This window comes from Trachinotus anak, unplaced genomic scaffold (genome assembly GCF_046630095.1).
Source record: "Trachinotus anak isolate AG129_WGS33_773 ecotype Australia unplaced genomic scaffold, CSIRO_AGI_Tana_v1 ptg000003l, whole genome shotgun sequence".
Taxonomy (NCBI): domain Eukaryota; kingdom Metazoa; phylum Chordata; class Actinopteri; order Carangiformes; family Carangidae; genus Trachinotus; species Trachinotus anak.
The window spans coordinates 6,127,079-6,144,315 of NW_027273854.1; positions in this window are offsets into that span (position 1 = coordinate 6,127,079).

The following is a 17,237-nucleotide window of genomic DNA, read 5'->3' on the forward strand; positions in this document are numbered from 1 at the left end:
ATTTGTGTGTGTGTGTGTGTGTCTTATGACAGGTCAAGCGTGACTCTTTGGGTGCCATAAACCCAGTTTAAATCCCATCATCCTTTCCAAAGACCAAACGGGATGCAGAGCTTCATCTACTTATATCAAAGAAGCTGGATTTAATGACATGTTTAATGACTCCTTACATTGCCAAATGGGCTTTATTTGAAATCTCCAGTGCCGTCAGAAAAAAAGCCTTTTCTCCTCCAATTAGAGGCATCCTTTGGAAGAACAGTCCCGCTGCTCTAAACGAGGATCTTTTTCTTTTTCTATGATGGAGAAAGAGGAGCTGTTGACGCTTAGTCCCTCTCTAATGTCAGACTCGAGCACGCTGGAAATTAATTCAAATATCAAGGTGGGAAAATATTCTTAACAATGGCAGGTAGTGACTGAAGCCTCCTGGGAGGTGATAGTTTATGAAAAAGAGAGGTAAATGCATCTGCCAGATTACACTCAAGATCTCCCCCTTTGTGTTAAATGGTACCTTCATTTTACTTTCCACTCCACTTCTTTGCTCAGTCAAATTGCTTTCAGCTCATTTTCATGTTTAGTTATTTTTGCATTTTTGTTACAACAAGATCTGATGACAACAGGGGTTAACAATGATGGGTTAAGGATGTTTTTTATGTCAGCAATAAATGCTGCACTGAAAAACTGCACACTTGCACATGTGCTCCTCTGAATTAGGCAAAATGTGATGTTGAAAGTAGCACATCCTTGCCTGGAGTAAAGTTTGCCTCGGTGAACCAAATTATTAATATCTTAATTAACAAGTACAATATGAAAAGTATGAGACACATACGCAGAATGAAAGATGCTTGTTTTTCTCAGGCTGTCAGGGGCTGAGCTATGCAGCTCAATTTGACTGACTCCAAAAGCTAATTCCCCTCCAGCACTGACTTGCATAGCAACATTTGCATATATAGGAGCTGAAAGGTTTTCTGGGAAAAACTATGTGAAAACCTACACGTGAAGACACAAGATAAAAGGTCTTAAAAGTTTTTTTATGCTACAACCTGTTGTAATATGAAATTGCTGAATCAAAGATCAAAGGGAGGCTCAAGACATTTGGTATTGTTGTTCTATGAAACTGGGAGAATCAAAAGAGACAGATGAAATGTCTTACATGGCCGTTCACATATATGGACCCAAACACTAGGGGTGCAACATGATGCTGTCCACTGTGAATGGAACTTCTAAATAGCAGCCTGGCACCTCCCCTGACAATCCAATCAAAGGTTTTGCTGCAGCACAACACAGGGACTTTATGCAAACTTCCTCTGATGTGTGTGAGTGACATGCTTGGACCAACCAGTTAGGTCTGTTTTGATTAACAGCTGTTAGTAAAACCACTTCAGCCAAATGTGGGACACAAGTGGAAAAAGTCTTTTCCTGGTAAATATGATGTGAAAACAATGCGAGGAAACACGTCACTTGGCAAATGAACCACTTGATTATGACAACAGACCTGTGAAAGGCAAGAGGGAGTCTGTTCCTGTCTGTGTGAATAGTGCACTAGTCCCCAGTTTGGATCACACCCCAAAAACCCTCATTCCTACATTTCCAATGATGCAACTCATAGCCACTTTTCTTAAACCCTCACTGTCTGGTAGATGCCGACACCTTTCAAACTCCACAGCCCCAGTTTCTCACACAGGTAGTCTGTTATACGGTTGAAATCTCAAGCCCATCTGAGTGATGACTCCCACCAGAGCTGAAAAGATATTACACAAATCATAGGCTGTGCAGTAGTTCTTCTGAGGAGTAAACTTCACATCATATGTAAAATTGTTGGAGTGAGTCATTAAATAATAATGGTTTAACGCACTGAGCATATTGTATAATGCAGTAATAAGTAAATTCACCCAGGAAAACAAATACAGAAAACCTTCAAGAATGGACTCCATTTGGCACGAAGGTCTATTACAGACTTCTACAATGTGGGATGGAGGCAAAATATATGATCTAATTAAATCAGTGTATTTAGAAAATAGGTGTGCTGTTAAAACAAACTGAATTCTCCACCCAGAGAGGAGGTGTTTATCAGGGATGCAATTCAAGTCCAACATTATTTAATGTGTATATAAAAGAACTTGATGTTCAGCTGGATCAACATGCAGCTCCTGGCCTCTCCCCACTAGATAGAGAGGAGAGGTCTCTGTTTTATGCTGATGACCTTCTTCTATTATCTTCTGCTGAACCAGGAAAACAGCAACAGCTGGACATAGTAGTGCTGCCACAGCTGGGCCCCGGCAGTGAATTTGAAGAGGACTCATTTTTTTAATGTCAGGAAAACTAACACCACTTCAAAATAAATAATCAAATCACTAAACACAGTATGAGCTTTACCTACTTTGGTATAACCATGACAACAGCAGGAAGTTTCAACATGGCAGTGAATGCAATTAAGAGAAAAAGAGAGCTCTAAATGAGAAAATCCAATTAAAATCTGGCTTTAAGTATTTAATAGTGTCATCCTGCCCATTACCCTATATGGCAGTGGCAGCTGTGGCTCAGGAGGTAGAGCAGGTTGTCCATTAACCGAGAAGGTCAGTGGTTCGATCCCCACTCCTGCAGCTGAGGAGTCCTTGGGCAAGATACTGAACCCAAAATTGCCTTGTGTGTGGTAGAAGCACTGTATGAATGTGTGTGTTTGTGTATGTGTATGTTCATGTGGCTTGTAGTGTAACGTGCTTTCAGTGGATGATAAGGCTAGAAAAGCACTATATAAGTGCAGTCCATTTATTTATATTTAGTGAAGTATGGGGTCCACTCAGTCAAGTATACTCGCTCGATAAACACCCACCTGAATCTCTACATGAAGAAATTTTGCAGATACATTTTCCACATACAAAGAAAAACACAGACAAATGCCTGTCAAGCAGAACTAGGCAGATACCCGCTGATGATTAACATTCAAATGAGAGCTCACATTTTTTAAGCACCTTAAATCCAGCCCCCAGACACCCTCTGTTCCAAAGCCCTCCAAACGCAAGAGCTGAGCCCAAAGAAGCTGGTGCAGAGACTAACTGCCCCCTCACACACACACACACACACACACACACACACACACACACACACACACACACACTCTCTGACCACACTCTGGAAAGAAGAGACTGAAAGCCAAAGTAGATTAGAACAGAGATGGTAAATTGGCAGAATATCTCTTCACTGTCAGAGACAGAATTGAATTGAATTGAATTGAATTGAATTGAATTGAATTGAATTGAATTGAATTGAACTGGCAGCACACTTTCAACACTGTTTCAAGCTACAACTGATAATAAAAAAGCTAAATCATTAAGAGCAGTGTAAAATATGATTCAGTACATTTCCTCCAAAGAGGCCTTCATCTGTCTTTCAAACTGCAGTCATTAACTTCAGCTAAAGTCGTTTCTGAGACAGAGAGGACATTGGCTGTCTTTCAAGGCTTTGGCACTTGGCTCCACCTCAAACATGTTGCACTATTACTCTGTTTCTAATTCAGAAGATAAACAAGGACATGAGACAAAATACCAGGAAAGTCACGGTATGCTGAACAAGCCGAGCAGCGTTCTGTCAACAGACGCTCCATTTGTCATTTCATTTAACCACTTCATCTCCATTTTGGTGGTGTAATTGTGAAGGCGTCCACCTGTTAGATGCAATTTTCTGCTCACTAACCAGCACCTGAAGCACAGTGGAGTTGTACAAAACAGTTGTGCGCTGTTTTCCTTACACAGCCGGGGCATAATGACCTCATGGCACAGGTCGAAACATTTTTCTGTCCTCCACCCTCCCCAAATGAGGCTGCCTCTGGTCATTAGGGAACCAGCGTTTTAAAAACACAGAAAAACAACCAGCGCTGTGGCCATTAAAGATGCCATCGACTTTTTAATTAAGTCTCATAAAGGGCCTATCAGTGTGAGGGCGGTAATGTACGACGGCGTAAAGCCAATCCCATCCCATTTCTGTGTTCTTTGAGGCTTTAACAGATCTGTTCTCATTTCACGCTATTAGAGAAGGCCTGGGACTGTAACACTTAACATCTCAGCAGTATCAGGCCTAATTTCTCATCATGTGCCATAATCCAATTCCACCATTTCATATGAAAATTTTTTTCTCTTTTCTCCACAACCACTGTGGCAAAGAAAGTTTACTTGTACAACATCTTTCAAACACGAAGGTAATGTAAAGTGTGAAAAGGCATTAGGTTGACATAAAAAGACAAAGAGCATGAAATTAATCAAATAATAGAAATTTCAATAAAACGCAGTGGCAAAAAAAAAAAAAAGCTTTAGTTGAGATCTCACATCTTGCAGAGGTTTTGTTCCAGACGTGTGATGTATCCAAAATAAAGCTGTTTTTTTTTTTTTGTGGTTACACGCAACAGTAAGCAAACCAGGTCCAGACAACCTGGGTCCAACCAAGGTCTGCAAGGATACTGATGTATTTTGGGCTTAAATATTTCAGCGCTTTGCAAACAAGTACTGGTTACAGCATTTTAACATCACTTCTTTGACATACAGGTAGCCTGTGTTGATCTGAGAACTGTAGTATTGTGTTTTGCTTTCTTAGTGTGAGTAAGAACTCCAGCACTAGCTGTCTGGTGGAGAGCTGTGAAGACACACTTACACTTCTTATACAAAAATCCTTCAATTTGTGCTTTATTTTCATCTCAATATTCTTGATATGGTGGTTAAATTTTCAGTTTCAGTCCATTATTCCGGCTATCGAAGTTGGGGTTTTTTTTGTTTTTTATTTTGCATTCAGTCTAATTAGTTCTACAACATGGTGCAGCTGATAAGTCATATCTGTATTTGCAAAAAAGGAGCACAGTATTTGTGTATTTATGTCAGAGAAACATGAGTGAGAGTCAAAAAAAGAGATCAGGACAAAAAATGCATGACCTGGATCGACTACTTCAGACTTTCCATCCACCAAACAGACTTTGAATCCCTCCTTTGATTCCCTCTGTAGAGGAATCTTCCAGAGGGAGGGAGGGAGGTGATGTTGGAGAACCTTCACACACCTCACACATGGGGCAGGTCATAGTGACCTCAAATCTCCACACATAAACTTCTGAGCAGCAGTGGGGCTACCAGGGTGCAATAACAAGACCGACCTCCTTATCTCCAGTTGGCACAAGATGCCGATTCTAATAGTACGTCCAGGAGATCCTAGAGAGGCAGAAACTTTCTGCATGGGAAAAGTGTTGTGGAGCCGAGCTACTGAAAGGAAATGCAAGTCAGGAACTGGGTTGGATTCACTGTGAGATTTCCAAGATGCAATTTTCTGATATCATGTCAGCCTGCCGCCATTTACTGTAAATGCTACACATTCTAAAAATTACCCTATGTTGTATTTTTTAGTGAGTGAGTTGTGTAGGAAAACCAAATGTATTGTTTGTGGACTTGCTAATGATGCTATCAAACTTCTTATCTTATATCTTATTTTGATATAGTGCTGCCAATCCCATTGAGAATCATCACTGTTAGTCTCCAAGGGACCAAGACCTGAGATAGAGCAGGTTTGAATTATGTTCAATAGGGTCTCATTTTACTGCCACGGGTCTCAGGTCTGTGTGTCAATACTTCCAATAACCTGATCACCTATCTTGATGGACACAAGCGTACACAGTATCGGCTTCAGTCATATGGTAGGTAGCAATCACCACAGAGAAAACTGTATGTGTTGAGGCCAGAGGCAGGACGAGAACTGTGAACTTCACAGATTCATCAGGGCTTTGTTCTGAGCCGAGCTTATTTTAGGTAAATTGGTAGCCTGTAAGATCTATGCTATTATTGTCTGTCTACGGGCCTGTTAGCTACCAAATGTTTTATTGTTGGTGCAGGAAGCAGAAACAAGACTTTCAATTATTTATGTAAATGTGTCTTTGAAGCATATGAACAAATTAGTTTGGTTTGTGTGATGTTCCATTCATTCTTTGGACATTATTATTATTTATATATTGCGGCTCTTGTCCACCACAGCCGCTTGTTAATTGATTGAATTAATTGATAGTGCGTCAGGCTACTTGATATTCTCTCAGTTAGCGTCTGTTCGGGTGGTTCTCATTTTGGATTAGGTCTAACTATCCCTGGGTCTGTTCAGGTCCCCATCAAATCACGATCCCTCTTTTTGAAAATTAATTTATACAGTGTTTTTTGGACAAATGTAAACTACCTGGGTGTTGAGAACTTGCTGAGTAGCTAGAGAAGAAAGCTGGCAAGCCAGAGAGATACAGATATTTTCCTTTGGAGTTTGCCAACCAACCCTGGGCTGAAATCCAAACAAATACTGGACTTACATTTGACAGATGGCAAGAAAGAACTCTCCGATAGGATGTAACTCTGTGTCTATAATGTTGTAGTTTGCTCACATCTTAACTGAAACCCTGTAACCTTAACTGTAACTGGAACCTTGAGTGTGTACTGTACCAAGACAGTCAGGTTGTTTTGGTTACTCTGAACAGAGTAAATGAGCAAAGAGACTTTTTTCACGCATAAAGTATTGCTGGCACAAATCTGGGTTGCATGTATGCAGGATATAATGTGTGATGGTATAAAATCTAAATCTTAGTCATGACTTTTGACCTCTGCAACTCATTAAAAGTGGTGTATTCTTTGCAGAGTACAGCATGTAAATAGGTTTACAGTGCTTTGATGAACACATGCTGATAAGCTCTTTTGACCTTACTGCATTAAAAGGAATTCAAGATTGTGATTTGCAGAGGAAGAACAGAGCTTCTTTTCTTCTTGAACACATTGTGCAGCTTCACTAATCAAAGACTTTAAGTCAGGTCCAGGACATTATCTTCAACCAACTGCATAAAAGCAGGAGAAAGAAGGTAATGGGGTTAGCAATATAAATCAGCGCACAAGAAACTCTATTATTGGTAAAGTAATGGGACCGACGTTGTTTGTAAGCTTCAGCTGTTTGCTTAATTGCAGATCTACGAGCAACTCTGGCTCTCATTTACATATGTAAATTCTAAGCAGGCCAGCAGAGCTGTTCTTGGCAAAGCTTCTGTTTGCCTGCAAGGAGAAAAAAGGGGGCTGTGCGGCAAGAGAAAGAAGGAGAGAGATAAACAAACAGATGGAAACTAAAATAGAAAACAGAGATGGAAGGGATCATTTAAGAAGTGATGAGCAGAAACCAAGGCAGAGCTCTCGGGTGAGGTGACGGTCTAGCAAAGGTGGTGGGTGGATGGTGGCGAGGAGGGCTTTGTCAAAACAAGAAACTCAAGACTTCACCTGCACACACAGCAACTGTCTGCACATCCCTCTGTGTACAGCAGCAGCCAGGACAAGAAAATTAAAGGACATGTAGGTTCAACCTGAGTGTGCCCCTACAGGATGTTGACAGTTTCAAGTGTCCTCAGGGCGAATTCCCTGCTAAGTTCAAGGACTCTCAGACTCACAGTGATGTACGCAGATGTGCACAGATGTTGCTGCGCCTGGGATTGTGATCTGCTAGCATTAGGGCACTGTGCGTTACTAATTCATATAGACAGCTGGGGACAGTAGGAGCAGGTCCCCAGTGTATTACCAGCTTCCAGACAGCATGCCATCAGCTAATATAGCGGGTGCAAGTGTGTGCATGTGAAAAGAGGAGAACGTAGCGCCAGGTAATAGTAGAACTGAGGAAGCAGGCACTTGTGTCATCGCCCATAAAGGAGAGAGCAGAGATTTTTGCAGCCAGACACACTTTGATCCTCATTGTTCCAGTGAGACGTCAGTAAACAGTGTGAGCCAGCCAACATGGGAACATGCAGAAAGAAGAGAGTTCAAAGTTGAAATTCATCCATCTGAAAGAAAAAAAAAGAGCTTTGTGTAAAGAACTATTTGGCAACACTGTCACAGAAAAAATACTTGTCTTTCTCAGGCATAGAGCAATCTCTATGCCTGATTAGACCAATCAGCAAGAGATGATATAACATAGAAGTGAGTCAACCTATTCCCAGTTCATGAATATACATTAATTCTTCCAATCATCCAGTGTCTGTTTGGGGGGGGGGGGGGGGGGCAGGAATTTATGCATTTTACATTTACTGTACATTTTGACTGAAATATAATTAAGGAAGAACTGGGTAGATTACTGTAGCACTGCTGTAGCTACCTACAGTATTATCTATAGCGTCTGACCAAGAGGAGATTACTACCACATCAAAATGTTTTTGCATGTCTCCATTTATTTTAATTGAAAAGGTGTGCATTTAAATAAAGTTGAAGCTAGTAAACATGATGTGCTGAAGAGCAAAGACAGAGAGCATTAGATGTTTCTCTCAGCATGGCTTGTAAAATAATCATGGTGTTACTTGAAGCAGCATCCAGATACGCTGCAGATTGGAATGAAAGCCAGTTACTGATATACAATTAATGCGACTTGGCAGCAGAGCAGTCTGGTGTCTCTGGTCAGTCTCTCTCACTCCCACTCATTGCTGCTTTTACACACATGTGCGCGCACATACACACAGACAAAAGGCGGGGAGAAAATTCAATAGAATTCATTGCAGTGTCTCCACATATTCCCAATTTGCTCTCCTCCTGTTGACAGACTCCTCCTCTCTCTGATCTTCAGGCTGTCCTAATTCATAGATCCTCCTGAGGAACCATCAAAGTGCGACCTACTGTATTATACTTCTTTCTCCTGATTTACCCGTTCATTTTATCCTTTTGCATGCCCACATGCACTCATGCACGTTTACACATTTGGTGCTAGGAATGCCCATTATGGTGGAGGTGGAGTGACGGTCCAGAAATTAATCCTGCTCCCAGATGGTTTAGCTTATAGTGTGTGTTTGTGGATGTGTGTCTTTGCACATTCTTTTTTAATATCGCACCGCCTCTTATCCTCAGTCTAGCTAAAGCTTTTATGTTTGGACCTCTGTGTGGGAAAATTAACCATGAGTGGGTTACACAGGGGCATGATGCGTGTAAAGGTGAAACAAAAGAGTTCTACTGCATGTATGCTAGAGAGGAACTCCAGTTTTTTACATATACTCTGTTTAGTGTTGGGGAGTATTATTACTACATGTATGACAAAAGTAGTATTAAGCCTTTTGTGGCTCCAGAGGGAGCTACACAAAATCCGCCTCATGGCTACATTAGCTGCTCCCAGCACAACACACACGGATCTCTGACCGATCGGTTTTCAATTCAAATTGCATTGTGGGTAATGTAGGCAACAGGCTTTGACAAGGCGAACTGAAGAGATGATAGCTGCGTTGCAATACAGGGGCTGCATCCTTGGGTTCAAAGGCCGAACTGAAATGAGGTGCACTGGCCTACGGAGGATTTACACTTTGCATCACCATCAGTGTTCACCCTTACAGTTGCATCTCAAAGTGTTGAAAACACTTAACTTTTATTTTACAAAAACTTGAGGTTTAATTGTCCTTGTTTTTTAACAGTTGTACTGTTAGCTGTTGAACTGAGCTGAAACCCAGTACTTACATCTAAAAGTGTATTCCTTGGGCTCTCTGTGTGCAATAAATCTTGGAATGGGTTGGGCAACAAAGATCCACCTGCTGTAGCCTTCATCGTCCAGGTAAAGAAGGACACATTTCACAGCCGAATCTGGGGGAGCCTTCGAAATGGGACAGTCATGTCGCGCCATTGTGATGCAATCTGTCTTCAAGTGCAGCTTTCAAAGGATGCAGCCCCTGAACTGGGATACAGTTGATATGTTTGGTTCTGCAGAATCAATTTTTATACCTTTTTAAAACTGCCCATTATAAGTCCAGCAATCTTATAGAAGTGCAAAGCTAAAATTCTTTTAAGGCTAAAACTGAAGCACATTTTCACCTCCTTGTTTTCTATCTGAAATTGGGAAAAAAATCAACTTCAGCACCACGGACAGCTCCAGTGTGGAATTTGTCAAATGCCAGCAAATAACGAGAATTTTGATTTTTTTTTTTCAGCATTTTATCAGGTCACAGTTAGGCTACAATGAGCATGTTAGACTTCTACAGACAAATGTGGGTCTTTGAACGCCTACAAAAACACATTCTCTCTCTGAATCAATAATCCAATATGTTCAGTCAGAGATAACAGATGATCAGAAGATAGGTACTACGTGGTGCCAAGAGGCGCCTCCATCATGCCTGGCTCACACATTTCAAGCAAAGAGGGGACCCGCCAAAAAGCATCTCAGGGGACTGCCAATCACCTCCAGTAATGATAATACCGGAGACAAATGAAGGCAATAACTGGCAATGGGATTAGACCTCTTATAAAAGTGTGAAAGAGGGAGATTTGGGACATTCGTCTCCTCCACTATGGTGCATATATGGCAGCATAGTGTAGAGCAGTGACAGTAGTGTGAGGCAGTTTTTAATGGGCCAGATTTAGCTGACATTATCATGGTGCATTTTGGTGTGTATGCCTATTAGATGATGAAAATCAGGCTGAAAATTCAAATTGGTCAGTTTTTGAGACTGAGACTGTCTCTTAGTCAACCATTTGATTTACAAAAAATTTTGGATTATGTTAATAATGCAGTTGCTAGTTGTGCAATCTGTACTGTCCATTAAATGTCTGAACAAGAAAAAATTACATTCTTATTCCATATCAATCATATATATACAGGTATTGATTGCTTTCACCTATATGCTCACTTAATTATGGCATTGTTGGCAATATCAGTAGAACCTGTTTACATTAGATATCTGTCATATCTGAAATGCTCTAAGGTTTCTGAAGCAAACTTTCCCCTCTAATAGTCAGCCTTTTTACCTGCAGAAGAAATCAGGTGCTCCAGAGCATCTATAATAGTACTGTGTGCTCATGGAGGTGTGTTATCACACCTTGAAATATATATTTCCACCTCATTTAACTTCAGCTGATTTCAGGATGTGTGAGCCTGTCATGTATCATTTATTACAGCAGTGAATATCATTCAAGGTTTTTGAAACCCTTATGATTAATTGGGAGAATGAACAAAATAATCCTAACGTTTTTGAGCCATTAATTTGCATCCAGTTTAGTGCATTGTATCACTCATGCTGTGCATTTTTTTTCACTTTTTCACTGTCTTTCACATAAAATTTTAATTTTCTTTATGTAGCTATAAATCTGGTTTATAAAGTGCTATTATACCAATCTGTAAAGAATACAGTATATATATATATATATATATATATATATATATATATATATATATATATATATGAAGACATGTATACATATTAAAACACCCCTTCTAGTCCTTTTGTATGGCCTTTGAGTCATCGTGGAAGGAAACCATCCTTTTTGCAGCTTAATGCATCTCATAAAATAACATATCAAAGCTTTGTCAACAAACAACCTGGGTCATCAAACACAGCCCAACTGCACATCTATTAAGGCTAATCATCATGAATAGATGGACATTGGGGTCCACGGAGAGCTGAGATTAAACCCAGCAGGCAGCAGAGGAAAACAAGACGAGGAACTGGAGCTAATAAACAGACAAAAACAAATCACAAGGAATATTATTTTTCTACTGATCACTTGTTCATCTCTTTACGTGACTGGTGAGGTTTTTAGATGATGAATTTACATTTGCACAGACAGGCTGTTTATAACACTGGAACTGGTGAAAAAGTACACGATGTCTTGAGTTCAAATATAAAAGTTAAGCATGTAATGTCAATTCTTTTCTTTTTTTTTTAACTAATACTTGCGATGTTGAAGCAAGTTTGTACTTCACATGCTGTTATGACAGAAATATATAGGACCTCATTTGCATGCTATTTTGGGTAAGCCTACCACCAACTGCTGTTCCCTTTAAAACTCATTCAAAGATTACAGAAGATATGGAGCAAGCTTTTTAAATAGGATTCATCTTCTTTTGAAGAGAATAAAGCTCAAGGGATGTTATTCAGAGGCAAAGTAGTGGTAAAGACCATAAACAAACACAATCATCAGAAGAATACCTTCAAGATGAAGACGATATGTGGATTAAAACAAGTTTGACTGCAGTGTAAGCTCAGTAATAATAAGCACATATTGTATAATGAAGATCCTGAGTTGTAAGTTGTGTTCCAAAATGTTAAAGTACATTGGTTGAGTAGAATAACAATTGAGTTAATCTCCTGCTTTGCTTTGGACCTTTAAACATCATATAAATTAGCACTGTTTGTCTGTTTATGGCAGAACTGATGATAAATGACAAATTAAAATGCAATTGTTCAATGTGCCGAGATGCAGTCATGTCTCTCTGCTGCACGGTTTGCACATTAGTTCATGAAACCCCGTCTACATTAAAATTACATTTCAATTTTAGTCGCATATCTAATGTGGTTAGTGAGTGAGACGTCAAGCTGCACCCACCAAATACTGCTGTTATGATGGTCACTGTAATTATAAATCTACAAGCTGCACTTTGCCCTTTTGGCTTTATTGTTTGTCTGCACTTTAAAAGAACGTTAAATCTGACACGAATCTGATTAAATGTAACAGCAAGGGTATAATTATGTTGCAGGACAGACGAACAGCTCTCCAGTAGGCTAATGTGCCTGCGGTTGCTGCTCACCCGACTTCAGATGGGAGCCAGTAGGCCTAATTGGCTGCATACAGCCTAATCAGACTTGCTGGATTGTCCTGCTTAACATTTTATCCCCATCCTTGTATCAATTTTCTGGAAGCCGGAGGTGATGTCATAGCTGCAGGACCCCTCTCCACATGGTGTGTGCATGGGAGATCATTGCAGAGACTCACACAGCTCTGTAAAGCTCTGCAGTGAAGTAAGCAATGACATTTCAAATTGCTATGTTGGCAAAAACTGAGGGAAAAAAATGAGACCCAGGGGAGAAGATACTGAATCCCCTTTTAAAATGGATTCAATAAAACTTGGATGTCAACAAGGTCAAGAGACACTTTTAGTGAGTTAATTTTACAAAAGCTGTGTTGACCTTTTTTAAATCATTCATCTCAAAACAAAGTGTAGGGAACGATTCAAATATTTTATCTGCTATAGTTCAAATATTTTGCCTTTAACCGCAACAGGCTTTGGCAAGTTTCCAAGCCTCTGTCTTTGTAGATTATTGAACGAAAGGTAAAATATGCTATAATGCTATTTTCATCATTTTTTTAAATTAGTATTTCCATCTTATTCAAAGGGAATTCTCCACAGGAATGAGTAAACAGTACAAACACCTTGGCATCATTTAGAAGCATGTTTTTTTTGTTTTGTTTTTGTTTTTTGTTTTTTTTTACAAAATTTGATAAACATAGATCAGAGCCAATGGAACCAAACAGATCCAAAAACAAGCTTCTGGATGGCCTAAGGCACACTCACCATTTGCAGTGACCCTGGTTGAAATCTGGCTCTGGACTTTTATCTTCTGCATTTTTCCCTCCTCATTTCCTGCCACCTCTCTATTGTTGATTACTATAAAAGGCATAAAATGTGCTAAGATAAAAATACTTTAAAAAAGAGCCCCAGAATCTCTCACAATCCAGCCCCGACACGTCTATATCAACCCTGAAACTTGCACTGTCAGATATCTCCCTGTGCCTGTTGACTGAATATAGGTTGACTTTATAGGTTTGGATATATCTTCCTAACTTAATTTGCAGCTCCTATTTCACAACCCACAGTTCAGTTGCCTCGAAGCATAAAAATTCTTGCCTAATTTTTCTTTTGTTTACATCCCTCTGTCGACTCCCCGCTCCTCATTTTTGCTGTCATTGATTTAGTATTGAATGGTGCAACTGTAGACTGAAGACAGCAGCAGTAGTAGAACTGTTCAGGCAGTGGAGTCGGATCTTTGATCAGAATAGTGTAGTATACTCAAGTGTACAGAAACTTGAGTATGCTTGATTTTGCTAGAAACTCTGAAGTACAAAGTGGCTATGCAAAAGTAAGGAGTGAAAGGAGTTTAGAGGGTGGAGCGATGACTGTTGGAAAAGGGATGAGAGGAAGGGAGGAAGACACTGTGAGTTGTGTGAGCTGTGATGACGAGGAGAAAGGAAAGTTGCCTTGGCTGTGGGCAGATGCTGGCTGCAGTGCCAGCTGGTAGGGGGTGGGCCCACCTGTCTCTGGTTCTCCCTGTCTCCCTTCACTCCGCTGTGGAGAAAGCGACAGATGGAGTCCGAAGGTTCTGCTCCAGTCCCCACACTGTTTCTTCAGTCCAGCTCTCCACCACCCCAGCCACAGGGCACCGTGCCAGGGGAACATGGGGGCAACGCCCAGCACCAAGCCCTCCACCGCCACGAGGGTCAACTGCTTACAGAGCGGGGTCGCCCTGCCGCCTCTCCTCTCCCCTCTCCCACAAACACACTGCTGCCTCCCTGTGGATGTAAGCGAGGACTGCATCCTCCCTCTGAAGTCCTGGCTGAGTGGAGGCATTTCTTTCCTTAGACAAAACATGTCCTCTCAAGGTCTCTCAGCAACGTCTGCTCTGAAATCATGGCGAGATGGGGAGGGAGAGTGAGGGAGAGGTGCCAAATTGGATGCGTTGTACATATTGATGTGAATATATACTACCCCAAAGGAGAGCTTTGGATGCGTGAGGACTGTGTGACAGCATGATAAGGAGAAGATTGTGATGCAAGGTGCAGGTTAAAGGGTTGTGTGAAAACCTCAAAGTGCTGAAGTCCATCACAGGGTGGCTTGGTGACCTTTCTGTCTCGAGTTTTCTGATAAATCAATGCATGAGCTCTCTACAGACCCACAGCGAGCTCATTAGGGATCCTTTAAGGAGTGAGCCAGACCAGTTATTCTACTGGACCTCCTATTAACCTGCTGCTATTTGTTTGTAACGATACACACAGCGCTCGTTAAAAGGAGCTAGTCCAAATAAAAGAGAAAAGAGGAAATTCAAAATTCTGTCCTTATATAAACTCCTTCAGACCTCATGTCTATTCTCTATTATCTCTCTGTAGATTAATAAATTCTTCCCTGCTTGGGTTTTACCAGAATCAGCCTTGATATTTGTGGGTGTCTGTGTTCATTAGCAGTGGAGCTGAATTATGACTAAGGTCCTCTCTCCAAAAGCAGCAGCATAACTGGGCTGTTTCTCCTCCCAGCAGCCCACGTTGCTCCCAGAGGTACCTTTAGAGCACATTAATGGATTCCCTTCTATTAAGGAAGAAAGTTATGGTTGTAGAAAAAGCTCCCTCTCAGCGATAAAGAAATGGGACCAAATCCCAAGGTACTTATCGATATTTAAATAACAGACTTCTTAGATCTGGTGTTTTAGTGTAAATGAGCAACACTGTTTCTCCAGGCCAGAGCTCTAAATAGCAATAGAGTGGACAATTCAAAGACGACCCAGACCCCAAAGGCAGACGCAAAATTCCTTAACTGTTCTCCGACAAACTGCAGGGTATCATGGGTTATCAAAAGGGGGAAAAGATCTACAGGTTTCTTGCGCTGGCTTTTAGGTTTCTGGTAAATCCTTGCAGTATGGTGATACATTGATTTAATGGAAATTATCTGGAGATTTTCCCACCACACGCAAAATGAAATGAGTTTTCCACCAGCCCAAAGAATTGAGCTTTGAAAATATAAAGACTTGGGGATGAGTAAAGCCAGTCAGTCGACCGATTTGGCATTATCTGGACCGACAAAGCTTCCCAATTATCACCGAACATGAAATGAATCTAAAGAGACCAATTTTCGCCAAATAATCAAGCCATTATCATTCATGACTCAATCACAGTGGAAATTACCAAGTCTCTGCTTGTGCCCAGCATCAGAGGAGAAAAAAGGACTGACATGTGAGGAAACAAAGGGATGATAATGGAGCTCGAACCAGTTTGTGGCTCCAGTGGGACCAGTGTTCATGTGTGTCACTGGGGTTTGGCGAGATGTGGGCGCTCTGCCATACCTGAGCCTGATTGAGTGCAAATTAAACCTTGTTTCATCATTTGAATTGCAGGCAAAGAATGAGCAGAAATGGCCAACAATCTATTTGGAGGCAATATCTGCAAAGAAAATCATATCAGGAGAATATTCAGGCACCGTGTCCCCTCTGAGCTGAGAGCATTTGATGTGTTACATCTAATGTTTTATCACAATCACAAGAAAGTAACATCGAGTCATCTCTGCTGCCGTTGTTCCACTTTGTCTCCAAAATATTAGATTGATAAAAGTAGATTTGGAAGTTTTGCTTAAGGATGGTAGAAGATGTTTGTGTGGACCGATGCATAAATGTGGTGTTTGGAAAGGTGCAGGTGAGGTGTGTTTGTCCGACCTGGTGAAGGAGTTGATGGTGGTCAGAGCATGGAGGATGGTTCTGCATCAACTTCCCACCTGACTTTCACTGGTCAGTTTTCAGGAGGCAAAGGATTCAGTGTTTTTAACAAATTGTAAATATGTCGATTTTTTAGGAAAGATGCTGATTCATTTTCTTGCCAAGAGTTAAATTGTGACGATCGATACCACTCTCCGACTGTATCTGTTTGGTAAATATGTGCAGGACTATTTCTTGGCCCTAAGCCGTGACCTCTTGAAGTCTTGTCATCACTGTGAGGTTGCAAACAGCGGAGAGTTCGGGAACTGCTCCCAGCCAAGAATGTCTGGCACATAACCCCTGGACATAAGTAAAACCACAACGTGGTTTTTACACTTTGGTATTTGTACGCACTAAATAAGATGTAATGTGTTAATTAGCGAGCTTTAGAGGCTTACCTTTGACTAAATATAGCTAATCCTGAATAAAATAAGTGTTGTCACATGCACATCGGTGTTGAGAGGGTAGGCTCATAGCAGAAAGATTTTTAATACAGATGAATATTCATGTACCTGGTTGAAACATTGACTCTTATAATCCAAGTCAATTTTTGCATCAAGGTTATTAGTGTCCAGCTGTTTTCTCCACTGTTGCTCAGTGTGAACACGAAAGCTTTTGGTTCTGGCAGTTTTGCTTCCAGGTACAGTTTCCAAATTAATTTCTGTGTACAGATCAAAACTATTAAATCAAATAGTTCCGAAACTTTGTGGTGTGGTTGGTGTGTTGATATGGTGTTTGGGTAGTTAGTGGTGTGATGTGGTTCGTAATATAGTTTGTGATGTCGTTGGTGGTGTAGTTTGGGGTGTGGTATGGTTGGTGGTGTGGGTGGTGGTGTAGTGTGGTTGGTAGTGTGTAGTGAGTGGTGTGGTTAGTTGTGTGGTTGGTGCTGTAGTTAGTGGTGTGGTGTGTCGTGGTTGGTGGTGTAGTTTGGGGTGTGGTTGGTGGTGTGGGTGGAGGTGTGGGTGGTGGCGTGTAGACGTGTTGTTTGGGTAGTAGGTGCTGTAGTTAG